The sequence below is a fragment of the Bos javanicus genome, chromosome 2 (assembly GCF_032452875.1).
Source record: "Bos javanicus breed banteng chromosome 2, ARS-OSU_banteng_1.0, whole genome shotgun sequence".
NCBI lineage: Eukaryota > Metazoa > Chordata > Mammalia > Artiodactyla > Bovidae > Bos > Bos javanicus.
In genome coordinates this window covers 42,258,093-42,277,589 of record NC_083869.1, presented here as the reverse complement: position 1 = coordinate 42,277,589, position 19,497 = coordinate 42,258,093, and the positions used below count along the sequence as shown (strand labels likewise).

Here is a 19,497-nt window from a genome sequence, read left to right as displayed (position 1 = left end):
AATACTTCTAGCATAATAATCTTTCAAATGTATTTTCTTGATTGTGAAGATAATAAATCTTTACAAATGCTAATTAGCAAATAAATATACCAGGTGGATAGTGGCTCTGGGTTTTCTGTATTATTTTATTGCTTGTAGTTTCAGGAAAACATTTAATCACTGAAGAGTTATATTTCAGGTTAGAGGAGAATGGAATGACAAATTTAGTAATTTTAAATGCAGGAGTTAAGAATTATATTTCAAGTTAGAAAAAAATGGAATGGCAAATTTAGTAATTTTAAATACAGAATTTACATAATATGTAGCTTTAGAATTTAGTCACTATGAGGGAAGATGATCATAATCTGTGCATATTTCATTTTTGAACTTTACTGTTTTAATTTTGGTGAATACTATGTATTTTTGAATTTTGTCATTTTAGGTCATTAAAAATATAAATCTTAAATTTATATCATGGTTTTAGATAAAATGATTTAAATTGTTGTTTGATGAAATGGCTAATTCATGTTGATATTGATATACAAGCAGTAATTTTCTTACCTTTTAGAGGAATTTTAAGAAAGATACTACTATATCATAGTTTGGAATCTTGATTACTTATTTTTTTTTTATTGGTTGCAAATTTTATGTTCAGGGTTATGCTTTTATTCTCTGAGATTCTTGGTGTGTTAGAACCTGGTGCCCACTGTTATATTTTTTTTAAAAATCTACTTTAAACTCCTCACTACATAATCTCCAGGGCTGAAGTGCTATCTCTGAATTATTGTTCACTTGTTTGCACTATGACAGAATTTACAGCCCCAAACCATCATGTGAAAGTGAGAAATAACATCTGAATCTACATTCAGTCTGGGGCCCTTTGCCTTGTGTCCCAGAGGTTTATCCAAGCCTGGGGTGGATTTATTATCCTCTTCCTTCTTGATGGGACAGCTTATAGACTAATACAAAGATGGGCACACACCTAAGGGGGAAATTCCACACACGTGCTTTGATCTCTCTGTTTTGTGGTTGTTAAAAATTCCATCTATCAAGATGAGCTAGATATATGCTTCTCAAACTTTAGCATGCCTCAGTATCACATGGAGAGACGGGTAAGAAACAGATAATTTAGCTCTAACCCCCAGAGATTCTAATTCAGTAGGTGTAGGGTTAAGTTTCTTAAGCTCAAAGGGATTGCTGATGTTGCCTGTTCATAGACCGCTTTGAGTAGCATTGATGTGGATAATGTTAACCAAGCAGAGATATCAACCAAATGTATAAAACTTTGAGGACAATAAATTACATTTATTAATTAGGCACACAGAAGCATCTTCCACATGTTTGAATGATAATAATTAGCAGAACTTTAAGTGTTCAAATTTGGTGGTAATTATGCTGAATGTCTATTTTGTTTCATAAAAATTTTACATTAAAATAATCCTGTGAGAGTCTTAATTCCCAAAGCTCACTGGATTAGTTTAAGCATCAAAATGAAAGCTGCTTCTTTGATCACTTATCAAAGAAAAATAATAACATGCAAGTTATTGATTATTTTTAAAATATTTTTAAGAATTATTTTTGATGCATACATTGAAAATTTTGGTTAATGTCCTTGGTGGTGTGAAGTATTATCAATAAAATTTACATTTAAGTAAATGTTTAACATTAAGAGATGATTTTAAAAATTATTTTCTAATTAATTTATCACAGATGTTACTGATAAAAAAGAGGTTAGCTTTATGTCAAACTTTACCACTTGCTAGCTTATTATTGGTGTGCTTCATCTTATAAATTCCATTTGCAAATAAAATCTTACAAGATACTCGAATAATCAATTTTGGGTTCCAGTGATGGTGAGCCGTCTTGTTGCAGGTTGTCAGCATTAACAAGAAGGAGCAGAAAACATGGATGCTACTTTAATAAATAAATTTAGTTAACATGCGTTTGAAAATCAAGCCAAACAGGGAGCACTCAAGGGGCCCAGAATCCTGCAAAGAAGGGAAGCTGAGATGGGAGTCCAGCATTCAGAGTTATTTTCCAGGTAATTGCTAATTTGTAAGTGATAGTTACTAGACTAGAAAACAAAAGCAGAGCTTCTGATCTTCCAGGGCTATGGTATGTACCAAGCATCCCAAGGAGGAGCGGTGATAAATACCCAAAGTTTCCACTTGAAGCATTGAAGGGCCCACATTGGATATAGGGGGTGTGCTAGGCAGAGTTTTAAGAAGGCTCCATGACTCGGCAAAATTCTAAGGTAGCCTGAATGGTGCACATCCTTGGATCAACCCCCTTGTCTTGAGGGTTAGAGGAACTCCGAATATGAGCTATCATTCGGTGATTAGATTTACCTGTGATTAATTAGAAAAAGGTGAAGAGAATTTGCAGCTGATTTTGAGTTAATCACGTGGAAACTTTAGGCCCTTCCTAGTCAGAGACATTCTTCTACAGGCCTTGAAGTTCAAAGCAGCCATGTTTTGAGGGCTCCTTGGCCTCTAGAAATTAAGAACCACAGGCAAGAAAGCGGGGACTTTATTCTTGTAACTGCAAAACACTCAGTTTTGTCTACCATCGTGTGAGCTTAGAGAAGGATCTTAAATTCCAGAAAGGAACATGGCCTGACCAGCAAACTTAATTTCAGCCTTTTGAGGCCCTGAGCAGTTGGCATAGTTCTACTTTTCCCTGGACCACTGAGCCGCTGGAGACTGTGAGAATCTTCAAAGGTAAGATGAAAGGTTTTGTTTAAGTAATTTATATCAGAGCTTTTCATTTCTAAACGTTGTATTCCCCAATTGTGTTAATGTTATATCCTGAATTGAGGTTTTTAGAATGGACTCTGTGTGAAGAGATTTGTACTTTGTTTCTTTGAAAAGGATTTTGTTTACCTAGGAAAAGCTCTATGAAAAAAAATTTGCCAAATTCTTAACATTTGATGTTATAGTGCCTATATTAGGTGTAGGATTAGAAAGTGCTGGCTGGATGGGAAAAAGCAAAGAAAACTCTAGCATTTTCTTTATGCTCTTTTATATTTTTTTTGTTTCAGGCTTGTTTACTCTTCAGTTTCTTGCACCCTGATATCTGATACTCACATTAGAGCCAAAAATTACTTTCATATGCAGTCCTGAGGAAGTCCATTACTAACTATAGCCTCACCTAGACTTAATGATGGTGGGGAATTCATTCTGTGTTCAGTGAAAAGAAAGAACCTTCATGTTACCTCTTCCTCCATATGTACTTCTTCAGTGCTTCCAGATTCAAATCAGTTTCATCAAATTTTGGTGTCCTGATGTCCAACCTCAGCTTATAATTTACTTCATTATTCTTTATTAGAATTTTATATTTGGTAGAGTATAATCCAGAATCTTTCTCTCAAGAGAGAATGAAGTCTACTCATTTTATCCCCCTTTAGGGAAATTAGGTTTACTCATTATCTTGCAAAAGAAATGCCATATTATTTTTCTATCCGACCTTAGTATATTATTACTTGTGCTGAAAATTTATACCTATTTGGGGTCAATTTTCTAGTTGTTTTTTTCTGAAACTTTTTATCCAACAGTTACCTGTTATCTACCTGACTAAATATACCTATTAAAAAATATGTAATTTCCCTCTATTGGCACATGTATGAAATAGAAAAACAACATGCACATACTATGTACAGAAAAATGTTTATCCAATCTTTATTTATACCAGGAAACAAGTGTTCATGTACGTCAGCACAGAAAATTTAAAAAGGAAGATAATAGGTACTGCTTTTCTAACACCAGGGTTTGAGTGCTTCAATTTTTACAGTACTTTAAGATTTGCTGTACTAACTTAAAATATAAATTATGCTATCAAAAGAAATCTAACTTAGTAGATTTAAGCATTTTATTTTCAAGTTATGAGTGGACAATGAGGGAAAAAAATAATAAGATTACTTACTTCCTGATACTAGATAAGACCCAAGGCATGTCATCACTGATTAATTTTTTAAGAAATTCCTTTGCTGAAGTAGGGGTTTGCAGTTAATAAATGGGATTCAGCTATTTATAAAAGTACTAGGTATCTGTAAACTGTGGCTGTTGACATTACTATCTCCCCTTTTAACAATATCTCAGTGGTTTCTCAATATTCCTCTAAAAGAAAGCACAACTCTCAGTGAACAGCTTTCCTTATTCTGGATTTTAAAAACTAATTTTTTAAACATTTCTACTTGGAAACATGTTGCTCACTACACTAGTCACTCTGAGGCTTAAAGGAAATGAAAAAAAGCTTAAATTTTAAAAAGATAATGTCTACAGGGAGGATTTTATTCAGATATTCTGAATTTTCCTCATTACAATCAGGCTTTTTTCCTCCAGGTTTAGCTAGTTAGTGTCATGCTTTTGTACTCTACTCCCTGAGAAATAAATCCAATGTTGTTTATTTAAACTTTTAGATCTTTGTAGTCTCCCCAACAACTCACATAACAAAAAGCAAGTACCTGTTACTATGTAAATTCTGATGTGAAAAATGTGAAAATTTTAGATACAGCCCGAAGTGCCAACCAAAATGAAACTAATCGGTATCTATTTGTTTTAGGCAGTTACCATTGGCAGATGTAGCAAATTAGATTATTCTTTGGCTTAATATACATTGTTGGCCTCAAGTAAATAGAAAATTTACTGTCAGGTATTTCTCCAGCATGGATGAGTTTATTTGGGATAAGCAGAGAATTGTAGTTCAGAGTCTGCAACTAAGAAGTCATGAGCAAGTCCCCTCAGTATAAGGGAGGGAGAATCCTTTTATAGAGAAAAGAAAAAGGAAATCGAGAGGGCTCTAGTAACCAGAGTTCAAAATTATATGGTCGCACTCTAGAGAAATACCTGACAGACAGACATGAAGCCCTTGAGAAACATATGCCTTTGAAGTAGAAATTTGAATATTATAACTATAAATTAGCTTACTACATTCTAAATAATTGTAGATGGCTCGCTCTCAATTTTCCATGAATAATTGTTCTTAGTTGCCAAGATTGGAAGCTGGGACAAAGTGAATGAAACAGAAATTCAGTTGTATATAGTATTATAGTATTGGGTATACAATAACGTAATATTGGATTATTCATTCATAAACAGAGAGACAATATTTACAGATTTAGTTTTTGAAATTTGAGTTTTTAGTGTTAGCCTCCTCAGAAGAGATTGGGCAGATTATCATTCTGCCAGATCCTTAAATCAACAATCAAGACAACCAGATAATTTGAATGACTTATATGAGACAATGAGAAAATTGAGTAACAGTAATAATTTCTACTTTTAAATGAGATGATAAATCAATAACTGAATGCTAAAGAAAGGAAGTGAAAGTGAAGTTGCTCAGTCGTGTCCGACTCTTGACGACCCAATGGACTGTAGCCTACCAGGCTCCTCCGTCCATGGGATTTTCCAGGCAAGAATGCTGGAGTGGGTTGCCATTTCCTTCTCCAGGAGAACTTCCTGACCCAGGGATTGAACCCTGGTCTCCCATATTGTAGGCAGACACTTTATCATTTGAGCCACCAGGGAAGTCATGAATGCTAAAGGGTGTGATGTAAATGATCATTATTGAAAGGAAAAAGTCGTAAGTGAAGGGGAGGTTTTTCTTAACGTGCTAGAGTTTAAAGGATGAAGAAAATGTAGTTACTAAGAATTTTCTGAGAGTGTAGGAAAGTACAAACACAGACTTGGAGGAATTGTATAATGTACTCATATCTGGCAGGATTATCACACACATAATAGAAGACTGATGGGGAACCCATGGTCTTGGGAAGAACAAAGAACGGTGTATACATAGGCAGCATGGTATCCCATAAAAAGCACTACTAGGGATTCAGAGGCCTCCTTTTTTATTCATAAAGTGGGAACTGTTGATTCTGTTTAATAAAATGTTGTGAGTGCACTTTTAAAATTGTAAGTTATATGAATGTTATAATTATTATTGTTGCTTCCCTGGTGGCTCAGATGGTAAAGAATCCACCTGCAATGTGGGAGATCTGGGTTCGATCCCTGGGTGGGGAAGACCCACTGGAGGGGAGGGCATGGCAACCCTCTCCAGTATTCTTGCCGGGAGAATCCCATGGACAGAGGAGCCTGGTAGGCTACAATCCATGGTGTTGCAGAGAGTCAGACACGGTTAAGCATGCACATAATAGTTATTAAACATGTATTGACTGTAAGCTGAAATTATATCCACGTGTACTTTTAACTTACCTTTATAAGTAGAAATGAGAAATGCGGAAGTACTAGTTTGGAATCTTACTGTGCTTTTTAAAAAACCATCAAAAGCTATTCTCTTCTTAAATAAATCATTGATTGCTATGATAATACTGTGTAAACTGAAGAACACTATCTGAGGAAATAACAAACATACTACTCTAATTATTATTCAAAGCTTTGTTATTTATAAATACTAAGGTGTTATTTGTGATAGTAGCATTCAGAAATCTACATAGTTTAAAAGTAATTTGGCAAGGATATAAAGAGTAGTATTTTACTCCCCAGATGCACAAAACTCAACATGATATATATGACAAAAGTATTTAGAATTTCCTGCCAAGCAGGAGCAAAACCAGCACTTTTCTGAAATAATAGGATTAACTTTTTTCTCTAAATAACCATTTTTAATATTTTTGAATCTTACTCTGTTTGTATCTTGCCACTGCGAATTGACATGTACAATGTGGACTTCGATTCTTCATATGGAGGATTATAACTGCCTTCTGAAGTGCCAAAATGAGCTTTACTTAGGTTACATACTGCCTTCATATGCTAACTTGTATTTTTAGTACCTACAAGTGAAAATGAGGCTATTTGTTGACACTTGGCATTGTGTATTGCTCACATTTATGACCCTAAAGTTGTTTTTTTTTTTTTTTTATCAGTGTACCTTTATCCTACTTTAGTTTTAATAGCAATACAAAGATATAATCATGCCATATTTCATTCTTTCCCTCTTGCAATTGAGGAAACTGCTGGTTAGAGAAATTATTGGGTTTTATAATTGCCACATATATTTTAAATGGGAAAACTGAAATTAGACTCAGGTTCTGATGTCATGCCTGGTGGTTTTTACTATGTATCTCTCTAATTTGTTATTAATATAATGAAATTGGAAGATTTTAGAGAATTAGATAACTGTGTAGTCAAGTGGAAGACCAAATAATGTATACTGATAAACCACTTTATGTTTGCAATATTTGTTCTATTGTTTCTGCATTTTTTAAAGTGAAGTATAATTGATTTACATTGTTAGTTTCTGGTGTACAGCAAAGTGATTATATATACATATATATACACACATATATGCTTTTCCACTGAGGGTTATTACAAGATATTAAATGTAGTTCCCTGTGCTATATAGTAGGACCTTTTTGTTTATCTATATTATATAGTAGTGTGTGTCTGTAAGTCCCATTTCCCAATATATTATTTGCTCATCCTTTCCCTCTGGTAACATTAGTTTATTTTCTGTCTAAGGAGTCCATTGTGAATAAGTTCATTTGTAACATTTTTTTTAGTTTTCACACACAAGTGATATGACATTTTTCCTTTTCTGACTTAATTCACTTAGTGTGATAATCTCTATCTATATTGCTGCAAATGTCATTATTTTTTTTTCATTTATGGTCAAATACTAATCTGTTGCGTGTGTGTGTATGTGTTTGTGTATTTGGTGTGTTTGTGTATACATGTAAATATGTATTGGGCAGATTCTCATTGTGCCAGAAACTTACATATGTATACATGTATTGTTGTTATTCAATGGCCCAGTCATATCCAACTCTTTGCAACCCCATGGACTGCAACATGTCAGGCCTCTCTGTCCTTCATATCTCCTGAAGTTTGCCCAAGTTCATGTCCATTGCATTGGTGATGCCATCCAGCCATCTCATCCTCTGTTGTCCTCTTCTCTTTCTGGCCTCAATCTTTCCCAGCATCAGACACTTTTCCAGTGAGTCAACTGTTCGCATCTCTTGACAAAAATACTGGAGTTTCAGCTTCAGCATCAGTCCTTCCAATGAGTATTCAGAGTTGATTTCTCTTAAGATTGACTGCTTTGATCTTCTTGCTGTCTGAGGGGCTCTCGGGAGTCTTCTCCAGCACCAGAGTTCAAAGGCGTAAATTCTTCAGCGCTCCGCCGTCATTACAGTCCAGCTGTAACCATACGTGACCACTGGGAAGACCAGAGCCTTGACTTTTGTTGTCACCTTTGTTGGCAGAGTAATGTGTCTGCTTTTCAACCTACTGTCTAGGTTTGTCATAGCTTTCTGCCATAAAGCAAATGTCTTCTGATTTCATGGCTGCAGTCACCATCCACAGTAATTTTAGAGGCCAAGAAGAGGAAATCTGTCACTACTTCCACCTTTTCCCCTTCTATTTGCCATGAAGTAATGGGGCCGGATGTCATGATCTTAGTTTTTTAATATTTAGTTTCAAGCCAGCTCTTTCATTGTCTTGCTTCAGCCTCATCAAGTGGCTTTTCAGTTCCTCTTTGCTTTCTGTCACTAGAGTAGTAAAATCTGCATATCTGGGGTTGTCAATGTTTCTACCAGCTATCTTGATTCCAGCTTGTAACTCATCCAACTCGGCATTTCTCTTGATGTACTCAGTGTATAGATTAAACAAACGGGGTGACAGCAGACAGCCCTGTCATACTCCTTTCTCAATCTTGAACCAATCAGTTGTTCCATACATGTTCTAACTGTTGCTTTTTGACCCGCATACAGGTTTCTCAGGAGACAGATAAGATGGTCTGGTATCCCCAGCTCTTTAAGAGCTTTCTACAGTTTATACACAGTCAAAGGTTTTGGCACACTTGATGAAACAGAGGTAGATTTTTTTCAGGAATTCCATAGCTTTCCCTTTGATCCAGCAAATGTTGGCAATTTGATCTCTGGCTCCTCTTCCTTTTCTAAACCCAGTTTGGACATCTGGAAGTTCTTGGTTCGCATAATGCTGAAGCCTAGTGTGCAAGATTTTAAGCATGACCGTGCTATCCAGGCAGATTTATGCAAGTGTCCGATGGTTATCACGTTCTTTGGTACTACCCTTTTTGGGAATTGGGATGAGGATTGACCTTTTCCAGTCCTATGGCCACTGCTGGGTTCCAGATTTTCTGACTTATTGAATACAACACCTTGATGGCACCATCCTTTAGGGTTTTGAATAGTTTTGCTGAAATTCCATCGCTTCCACTGGCTTTATTAATAGCAATGTTTCCTAAGGCACTTGACTTCACTCTCCAGAATGTCTGGCTCTGAGAGGTTGACCCCACCATCATAGTAATCCGGTTCATTTGGATCTTTTTGTACAGTTCTTCCTTGTAATCTTTCCATCTTGATCTCTTCAGCATCTACTAGATCTCTACTGTTTATGTCCTTTATTGTGCCCATCTTTTGGCAGAATGTTCCCTTGATATCTCCAGTTTTCCTGAAGAGATCTCGAGTCTTTCCCTTTCTTTTGTTTCCCCTTAGTTTTATATACTGTTTATTGAAGAAGGCCTTCCTGTCTTTCTGTGCTGTTATTTGGAAATCTGTGTTTAGTTGGACATATCTTTTGCTTTCTCACTTGCTTTTTACTTCTTTCTTTAGCTATTTGTAAGGCCTCATCAGATAACCACTTTGTCTTCTTGCTTTTCCTTTTCTTTGGGATGGTTTTGTTCACTGCCTTCCATACAATATTATTGACCTCTGTCCATAGTTCTTTAGGCACACTGTTTACAAGTTCTAGTCCCTTGAATCTATTTGTTACCTCCACTGCATATTCATAGGGGCTCTAAGTTGTGCCTGCCTTGCCTAGTGGTTTCCTGTACTTTGTTTAGTTTAAGCCTGAATTTTGCTATGAGAAGCTGCTGATCTGAGCCACAATAAGCTCCAGGTCTTGTGTTTGCTGACTGTAGACAGCTTCTCCATCTTTGGCTAAAAAGAATGTAATCAGTTTGATTTTGGTATTGGCCATTTGGTGATGTCCATGTGTAAAGTCATCTCTTGTGTTGTTGAAAAAAGGGTATTTGCTATGACTAATGCATTCTTTTGGCAGAATTCAGTTAGCCTTTGTCCTGCTTCATTTTATTCTCCAAGGCCAAACTTGCCTGTTACTCCAGGTATCTCGACTTCCTACTTTTGCATTCCAATCCCCAGTGATGAATAGAACATCTTTTTTTTTTTTTTGGTATTTGTTCTAGGAGGTCTTCTAGGTATTCATAGAACTGATCAACTTTAGCTTTTTTGGCATAGGTGGCAGGGGCATAGACTTGGATTACTGTGATGTTGAACAGCTTGCCTTGGAAACAAACCAAGATCATTCTGTCATTTTTGATGTTGCACTCAAGTACTACATATCAGACTCTTGTGGATTATGAGGGCTACTCCATTACTTGTATGGGATTCTTGCCCACAGTAATAGATATAATGGTCATCTGAATTAATTTGCCATTCCATCCATTTTACTTCACTGATTTCTAAGATGTTGATGTACTCTTGAGAGTTCCTTGGACAGAAAGGAGATCCAACCAGTCCATCCTAAAGGAAATCAGTCCTGAATATTCATTGGAAGGACTTATGTTGAAGCTGAAGTTCCAATATTTTGGCCACCTGATGTGAAGAACTGACTCACAGGAAAAGACCCTGATGCTGGGAACAATCAAGGGCAAGAGGAGAAGGGGATGACAGAGGATGAGATTGTTGGATGGCATCACCGACTCAATGGACATGAGTTTGAGCAAGCTTTGGGAGTTGGTGATGGACAGGGAGGCCTGGTGTGCTGTAGTCCGTGGGGTCTCAAAGAGTCGGAGATGACTGAGTGACTGAACTGATGTTTATTCTTACCATCTCCTGCTTGACCAATTCCAATTTACCTTGACTGATGGACCTAATAGTCCAGGTTCCTATGCAATACTGTTCTTTGCAACATTGGATTTTGCTTTCATCACCAGACACATCCACAACTGACAACAAATCTTTTAATTCATCTGTTGATGTATGCTTCAGTTACTTCCATGTCTTGGCCATTGTAAATAGTGCTTCTGTGAAGATTGGGGTGCATGTATATGGAGTTTTCATCTTTTCTGGACATGTGCCCAGGAGATGGATTGCTGGGTCATATGGTAACTCTATTTTTAGTTTTTAAAGGAACTTCCATACTGTTCTCCATAGTGTTTGCTGTTATATTCCTATCAATAATGTAGGAGAGTTCCCTTTTCTCCTCACCCTCTTCAAGTGTCTTCTAATTTCATGGCAGCAGTCTCCATCTGTAGTGATTTGTAGCCCGAGAATAATAGAGGCTGTCACTGCTGCCATTTTCTCCCCATCTATTTGCCATGAAGTGATAAGCTAGTGGAGGTGATGGAATTCCAGTTGAGCTATTTCAAATCCTGAAAGATGATGCTGTAAAAATGCTGCACTCAATATGCCAGCAAATTTGGAAAACTCAGCAGTGGCCACAGGACTGGAAAAGGTCAGTTTTCATTCCAATCCCAAAGAAAGGCAATGCCAAAGAATGCTCAAACTACCACACAATTGCACTCATCTCACACGCTAGTAAAGTAATGCTCAAAATTCTCCAAGCCAGGCTTTAGCAATATGAACTGTGAACTTCCTGATGTTCAAGCTGGTTTTAAAAAAGGCAGTGGAACCAGAGATCAAATTGCCAACATCCGCTGGGTCATGGAAAAAGCAAGAGAGTTCCAGAAAAAAACATCTATTTCTGCTTTATTGACTATGCCAAAGCCTTTGACTGTGTGGATCACAATCAACTGTGGAAAATTCTGAAAGAGATGGGAATACCAGACCACCTGATCTGCCTCTTGAGAAATTTGTATGCAGGTCAGGAAGCAACAGTTAGAACTGGACATGGAACAACAGACTGGTTCCAAATAGGAAAAGGAGGACGTCAAGGCTGTATATTGTCACCCTGTTTATTTAACTTATATGCAGAGTACATCATGAGAAACGCTGGACTGGAAGAAACACAAGCTGGAATCAAGATTGCTGGGAGAAATATCAATACCCTCAGATATGCAGATGACACCCCCTTATGGCAGAAAGTGAAGAGGAACTAAAAAGCCTCTTGATGAAAGTGAAAGTGGAGAGTGGAAAAGTTGGCTTAAAGCTCAACATTCAGAAAACGAAGATCATGGCATCTGGTCCCATCACTTCATGGGAACTAGATGGGGAAACATTGGAAACAGTGTCAGACTTTATTTTTCTGGGCTCCAAAATCACTGCAGATGGTGACTGCAGCCATGAAATTAAAAGACGCTTACTCCTTGGAAGGAAAGTTATGACCAACCTAGATAGCATATTAAAAAGCAGAGACATTACTTTGCCAACAAAGGTCCATCTAGTCAAGGTTATGGTTTTTCCTGTGGTCATGTACGGATGTGAGAGTTGGACTGTGAAGAAGGCTAAGCACCAAAGAATTGATGCTTTTGAACTGTGGTGTTGGAGAAGACTCTTGAGAGTCCCTTGGACTGCAAGGAGACCAACCAGTCCATTCTGAAGGAGATCAGCCCTGGGATTTCTTTGGAAGGAATGATGCTAAAGCTGAAACTCCAGTACTTTGGCCACCTCATGTGAAGAGTTGACTCATTGGAAAAGACTCTGATGCTGGGAGGGATTGGGGGCAGAAGGAGAAAGGGATGACAGAGGATGAGATGGCTGGATGGCATCACTGACTCGATGGCCGTGAGTCTGGGTGAACTCCGGGAGCTGGTGATGGACAGGGAGGCCTGGCGTGCTGTGATTCATGGGGTCACAAAGAATCAGACACAACTGAGCGACTGAACTGAACTGATAGGACCAGATGCCATGATCTTCGTTTTTTGAATATTGAGTTTTAAGCCAGCTGTTTTACTCTCCTCTTTGATGTTCATCAAGACACTCTTTGGTTCCTCTTCACTGGACTTCCTCCTTCCTGGACTGCCAGGGAAGCCTCTTATTTGTATGCTTTTTGAGTATGGTCGTCTTGACTGCTGTGAAGTAGTGCCTCATTGAGTTTTGACTTGCATTCCTCTAATAGTTCATGATGCTGAGCATCTTTTCACATGCCTGTTGAAGGTCTGGATTTTTCTTCAGAGAAATATCTACTTAGGTCTTCTGAATGTTTTTTGATTGGTTTGTTTTTTTCTCTTTATTGAGATGTTTGAGCTGTTTTTTATGTTTTGGAACTTGCACCCTATTTATCACATTGTTGGCAAAAATTTCCTCCCGTTCTGTAAGTTATCTTTTTCTATTTTTATATATAAGTATCCAAAGGTGATAACAACCTGAGCACTGTCCTTTTAGAGATCTCTGGTATAGTTCCAGTTATAAATTCATAATCCTGGGAAATATATGAGTGAAAGATTTTTTTTACATTTTCATTTGTTTTGCATTTATTGTTTAGAGTTTATTCTCTCCTATAAACCTGCTCACAACTATAAGGGGAAAAAAATGGATTTGTAAAATCTGTTAGCCCTTCCCCAGCAACCTAGCCATAGCTGATTTGCCACACATTATCCAAGCTGGGCCAGTCAGATTTCTTTCAGAAATTTAGAATTGTAATTCTCTGATGTTAATCGCTATAGTCACTCAAACTAAAGTAATATAAACTCATAATGGAAAGGTTCAGCTTTGCTTGGCCTGTGTGTATAAAAAAGCAGAGAAATTCAACCCAGAGAGGGAGTGAGGAGAGGGGGAAATTCCAGGACAAAACCAAACAAACAAACGAAAAAACCCAAAACAGATATGTGGAGAATAGCATGATTAAGAGATTAAATATCCTCAGAAAAATAAATGTCCAGGTTGCAAACATCTTCCCCCCCCGCCCCGACTCTAGTTTCCAGGATCTTGGCTGAACTTTTGCTCTTACCTTCACTGTGTTGCACCTGTATTGTCTGTTCATTTATTTTGCTTCATTCTTACAACACCAAGAACCTTGTGTGTGTGTGTTAGTGTCTCAGTCGTGTCCAACTCTTTGTGACCCCACAGGCTTCTCTGTCCATGGGATTCTCCAGGCAAGAATACTGGAGTGGATTGCTGTTCCCTTCTCCAGAGGATCTTCCCGACTAGGGATCAAACCCTGGTCTCTGGCATTGCAGGCAGATTCTTTACCGTTTAGGCTACAAAATAGGCTACAGGTTACTGTTTAGACCTCAAGAACTTTGACTAAGACATAAATCCAAGATTTTGTGCCTTATGACCCAGCAATCACACTGCTGGGCATACACACCGAGGAAACCAGAATTGAAAGAGACACATGTACCCCAATGTTCATTGCAGCACTGTCTATAATAGCCAGGACATGGAAGCAACCTAGATGCCCATCAGCAGATGAATGGATAAGAAAGCTGTGGTACATATACACAATGGAGTATTACTCAGCCATTAAAAAGAATACATTTGAATCAGTTCTAATGAGGTGGATGAAACTGGAGCCTATTATACAGAGTGAAGTAAGCCAGAAAGAAAAACACCAATACAGTATACTAACACATATATATGGAATTTAGAAAGATGGTAATGATAACCCTGTAAAAGAGACACAGATGTGTAGAACAGTCTTTTGGACTCTGTGGGAGAGGGAGAGGGTGGGATGATTTGGGAGAATGGCATTGAAACATGTATAATATCATATATGAAACGAATCGCCAGTCCAGGTTCGATGCAGGATACAGGATGCTCGGGGCTGGTGCCCTGGGATGACCCAGAGGGATGGTACGAGGAGGGAGGTGGGAGGGGGTTTAGGATGGGGAACACGTGTACACCCATGGTGGGTTCATGTTGATGTATGGCAAAACCAATATAATATTTTAAAGTAATTAGCCTCCAATTAAAATAAATAAATTTAAATTTAAGAAAAAGATTTAAAGATTAAGATTTTGTCTTTTAAAAAATTTTTTAAAATATTTAAGTCTATTTGCTTTTTAAAATGTGAGACTGGTAAATCTTTGAAGAACCTTGACTAAGACATAAAGATTTACCAGTCTCATATTTTAAAAAGCAAATAGACTTTTAAATATTTTAATCCTGTTTAATATTTTACTTTGCTGTAGAAATAAATTTATTTTCATATTTTAAAATACATTTTTAATAAGAAAATTGCTTGTAACCCCACCATCTGGAAGTAGCTTCTGGTAATGTTTGATATATTTCATTGTAATCTGTATATGCCAGCATGTACTTGAGCACGCACACATATACACACTGAATCATAATCAACAGCAAGCATAGTTTTGGTTTGCTATTTTTATTTAACAAAATGATATTTGGGGGTGGTTTTTTATTTACTGTAACACCATTTAATGAACCATTTCCTGTTTATGATCATTCTGTTTTTTAATTTAAAAATATTAATTGTAGTCTCTTTGGTTCTTTGATTTTTTTTTTTATTCAGCAAATCTATATTAAGTGTCCACCATATATCAAATATCTCTGATACAATTAGCTCATAAGATATGTTTCCTTACCTTAAGGAAATTAGAGCCTTAATGTAAAAGAGCAATATATTCATCAAATTTAGATCAGTCAGTTCTTTGAGGGAAAAGAGGTTAAGTGCTTGTTAGTGGGAAATTGGATTTTGGACTGAATATTGACATATGAATAAATATCTAGAGAAAAGGGTACATGTGAAGCAGCAAGAGTTAAATTAGAAAAGTAAGCAGGGCACAGATCATGGTGAAGGGAGACTTACTTCCTATTATATAAGAAATGGATAAAACTGATAGTTTCAAGGAGGAGGGGTAGCTTGGGAGATTTGCATTTTCAATTGATTATATGGCAGCAGAAGATGGATTGCTCAGGTGTAAAACTTGATGTGAGGAAGCTACTGGAAGTGAGAAATCTACTGAAATAATCTATGTAGAAAATGAGATCCAATATCACTATATTAGGAATGGAGAGAGATTAAGTTATAGATATATTGAAAAGATAATTTATGGTATTTGATGACTGGTGGGCTGTCAAAAAGTGAAGAGTGAGGAGAATCCCAGATTATTCTGTCTTCTGGCTTGCTATGATTATTTGTTACATAGAATACAAGAGAAGGGGCAGGTTAGCAAAAGATTATGAGTATTAATTTAGATATATTTGTCTTGAATTTCCTATTGGACATCTAAGTAGAGATCATCAGTACTCAGCTACTGCGCTAGTCAGTTCAGGCTGACTATGAAACATACCATAAGTTTGTGGTTTAAACAATAGAAATGTATTTCTCATAGTTCTAGGGGCTGAAAGTCCAAGATCATGATGCCATCATGGTCAGGTTCTGGTGACAGCTCTCCTCCTGGCCTGCAATGGTCCCTTTCTCTCCTCACATGGTGGAGAGAGAGAAGGCAAACTCTTTCACTCCCTCTTCGTCTAAGGCCACAGTCCTCTCTGATTAGAGCCCAGCCTTTATTACCTCATTTTACCATAATTTATCTCCTAAAGATCCTATCTCCAGATACTGTCATCTTGGGGCTTACGGCTTTAGCATATTAATTTGGGTGTGACACAATGTAGTGCTTAGATGCTAGAAATAAACCTGAAATTTAACTTTTTGTAAGTGGAGAGATAGTTGAGTATGCCTTATGAGAATAGATCAGAGAAGGCAATGGCAACCCACTCCAGTACTCTTGCCTGGAAAATCCCATGGATGGAGGGGCCTGGTGGGCTGCAGTCTATGGGGTCATTAGGAGTCGTACATGACTGAGTGACTTCACTTTATTTTTTCACTTTCATGCATTGGAGAAGGAAATGGCAACCCACTCCAATGTTCTTGCCTGGAGAATCCCAGGGACGGGGGAGCCTGGTGGGCTGCCGTCTATGGGGTCGCACAGAGTCGGACACGACTGAAACGACGCAGCAGCAGCAGCAGCATGAGAATAGATGAGTCTGCCCAGATTGGGCATTCAGAATAAGAAAGGAAATGGATCAAGAACTCAAAGATTCATGAATCTTGCTTTCTATGATTTTGTTACATTGTCTGTAATGAACAATGTTATCAGCACAGCATTAAACTTGCCTACTTTGTAGAATGTTGTTGATGTCTACTCTTCCATAATCAGTATATAACAAATGTAATGTTAGATCTTTAAAAAAAGATCCTTGATTAAAATTTGCATGGGATTAGTAGAGGCTGATTATTAAGTAGACAGACGTATATCTAAGTGAAGAAAATCTATCACAGATAAGTCCCCCTGCAGATACTAAACCATGATGGTTCTCTATTTGTAGTCATTCAAATGATACATGAGATCTATAACTCATGAGCTGAGAACTGTTCAGCATGAACTTTCCAGAAAGAAGTAAATATTTTAAAAAAGAATTGCTGTTTTCAGAAGGAAATATATTGAGAATGTTGACAGCTTAACGTTTTTAGTATTAAGAAAAAATTTTAGGAAAAGATTTATAAAAGAAATTCTGTATAATATTAGAAATATAATGAGGGAATATATATGTAGGAAATGAGAATCTGTCCCAGATATTCCACAGAACAGTTTAACAACAGCATTTCCATAAACTTAAATTGAACATTATTTTGAATTAAAAAAATAAGAAATTAAACAGTAGTTTTTGCAAAATTGCATCTCATGTTATTAGGTATGATATATCAGAATTTTATGTAAATGACATGGATCTTCTTTTTTTGTACTCTTTGCCTATAAAATTTTGGTTTTTGCCATCAAACATGAGCCTTGGTCATCACATGTTAATAACCATATCTCTAGAGCATTGTGTCCCAAGTATGACAAACTTTTAGGTAACGCTGAACCTCTAGCCTGTGAGGGCATCTGGGGTGCTAACAGTGGTATGAACTGAAAGGAATACTGACTTTGTCCTATATATTATTTTCTGGATTTTTAAGAATGCTGAGGGAAAATCAGAAGCTATATAAAGTCACAATATACTACAACTTATTATATTGTCTGTGCTAGTTTGCTGGGGAAATAAATTTGATTAGTTTAATTTATTCTTCCCAAGGGCATGATGATTTTTTAAATTCAGTAGCCTGTAATTTTATTAATAGCTTGCAAACTGATTTTTTGTTTAGTATACAGTATATTTTCATAAATATACAAATGGAGAAGGCAATGGCACCCCACTGCAGTACTCTTGCCTGGAAAATCCATGCACAGAGGAGCCAGGTAGGCTGCAGTCCATGGGGTTGCTGAGGGTCGGACATGACTGGGCGACTTCACTTTCACTTTTCACTTTCATGCATTGGAGAAGGAAATGGCAACCCACTCCAGTGTTCTTGCCTGGAGAATCCCAGGGACTGGGGAGCCTGCCGTCTATGGGGTCACACAGAGTTGGACACGACTGAAACAACTTAGCAGCAGCAGCAACTGTATGTATTATACAGTATTATACAGTAAAAAACCAGTATATTTTACCAGTATACTGTAAAAAACCAGTATATTTTCAAGCATGAAACTTTACATTAAGATCCCTATCAACTGGGGTATTGTGCTTTGATTTACTTCTTTCTACATAAACAGATGGCTTTAAGAAATGTAACAGTGCCCATTTCCAATCTTCTAACATCTTAATGATATTCCATGCATTCTAATAAATAATAGGTTAACTGTTCTGTGATTGTATTTACTACTTCTTTCAGGTAATTAGAGCTTTGCCCAGAGTACATAAAATTCATTTAAACTTTAACCTGACATGTCTTTATGAGAATTTTCTTATACTTTAGTCATTGCTTTTAATTCTGATGCATTTTAAGGGACATGATGATTATGCCTTTATAAAGACATATAATACAGTGTATGGGTTAATAAGTAAATAAGAAACTTACAGTTTCTGCTTGGGATGTAACGCTCTGGAAGGGGCATTACTGTCACCTTTAAAACAGCAGTAACAAAAAACTGGAACATCTGCAAATTCAAAATTTTTCTTAAACACATCAGGGAGCTGAGGTGATAGGGCAACCAACTAACTCAACTTTTAACACAGGGCAGGATCGCTTTTTTGGCTGGGGCAGATCCCATCAGCCATCAGTAGTGTATGATACCACTTGTATGTGGAATTTAACTCAAAATAAAAGAGTAAAATGGTGCTTACCAGAGGCTGCAGGCTTAGAGGAAAGGGAGAGATGTTTAAGTGTATGAATTTGCATCATGTAGAAAGTAAGTCCTGGAGATCTAGTGCTCAGTCTAGTGAATAGAGACAGTTGTAGTGTAATCATCAGACATTCTAAGAGCCTAAACTTAATGATTCTAAGCACTAAGAAGAGACAGTCATTATTTGTGATAGAGGTGCTAATTATTGCTGTAATAGTAATTAAATTGCAAATATAAATGCCTCACATTAATGCTATACACCTTACATTTGCAGTTATGTCAAATATATCTCAATAATAAATTTAAAAATGAATTTAAACTTTATTAATAAAGGCAGCGCAGGTTAGAAAGAGAATTTAGTGTCTAGAGGCTGCGGATATAAAACAGGCATTTTTGTTCACTTGTGTACTTTTTTATATGGATCTCATGGGATGCTCATGGAGAAAAATAAAGATTGGCTAGAGTCCTCAGAAAGCAGCTCTTCTAGCACAG

General features: G+C 36.9%; 1 protein-coding gene across 6 annotated transcripts in view; it reads left to right on the top strand.

Moving 5' to 3' along the window:
* The window catches only part of GALNT13 (polypeptide N-acetylgalactosaminyltransferase 13), a 655,101-nt gene that overhangs the window by 121,135 nt on the left and 514,469 nt on the right, over positions 1 to 19,497 (top strand). The window contains exons 1-2 of one of the 6 annotated variants that reach the window (XM_061437759.1): positions 1,795 to 2,020; positions 2,618 to 2,699. The exons of 4 other annotated variants lie outside the window; for them this stretch is intronic. The gene's annotated coding sequence lies outside the window, so the exon portion shown is untranslated. Of the gene's footprint in view, positions 1 to 1,794; positions 2,021 to 2,611; positions 2,700 to 19,497 lie in introns of those variants that run through there. One more of the 6 variants, XM_061437767.1, reaches the window with a different exon arrangement.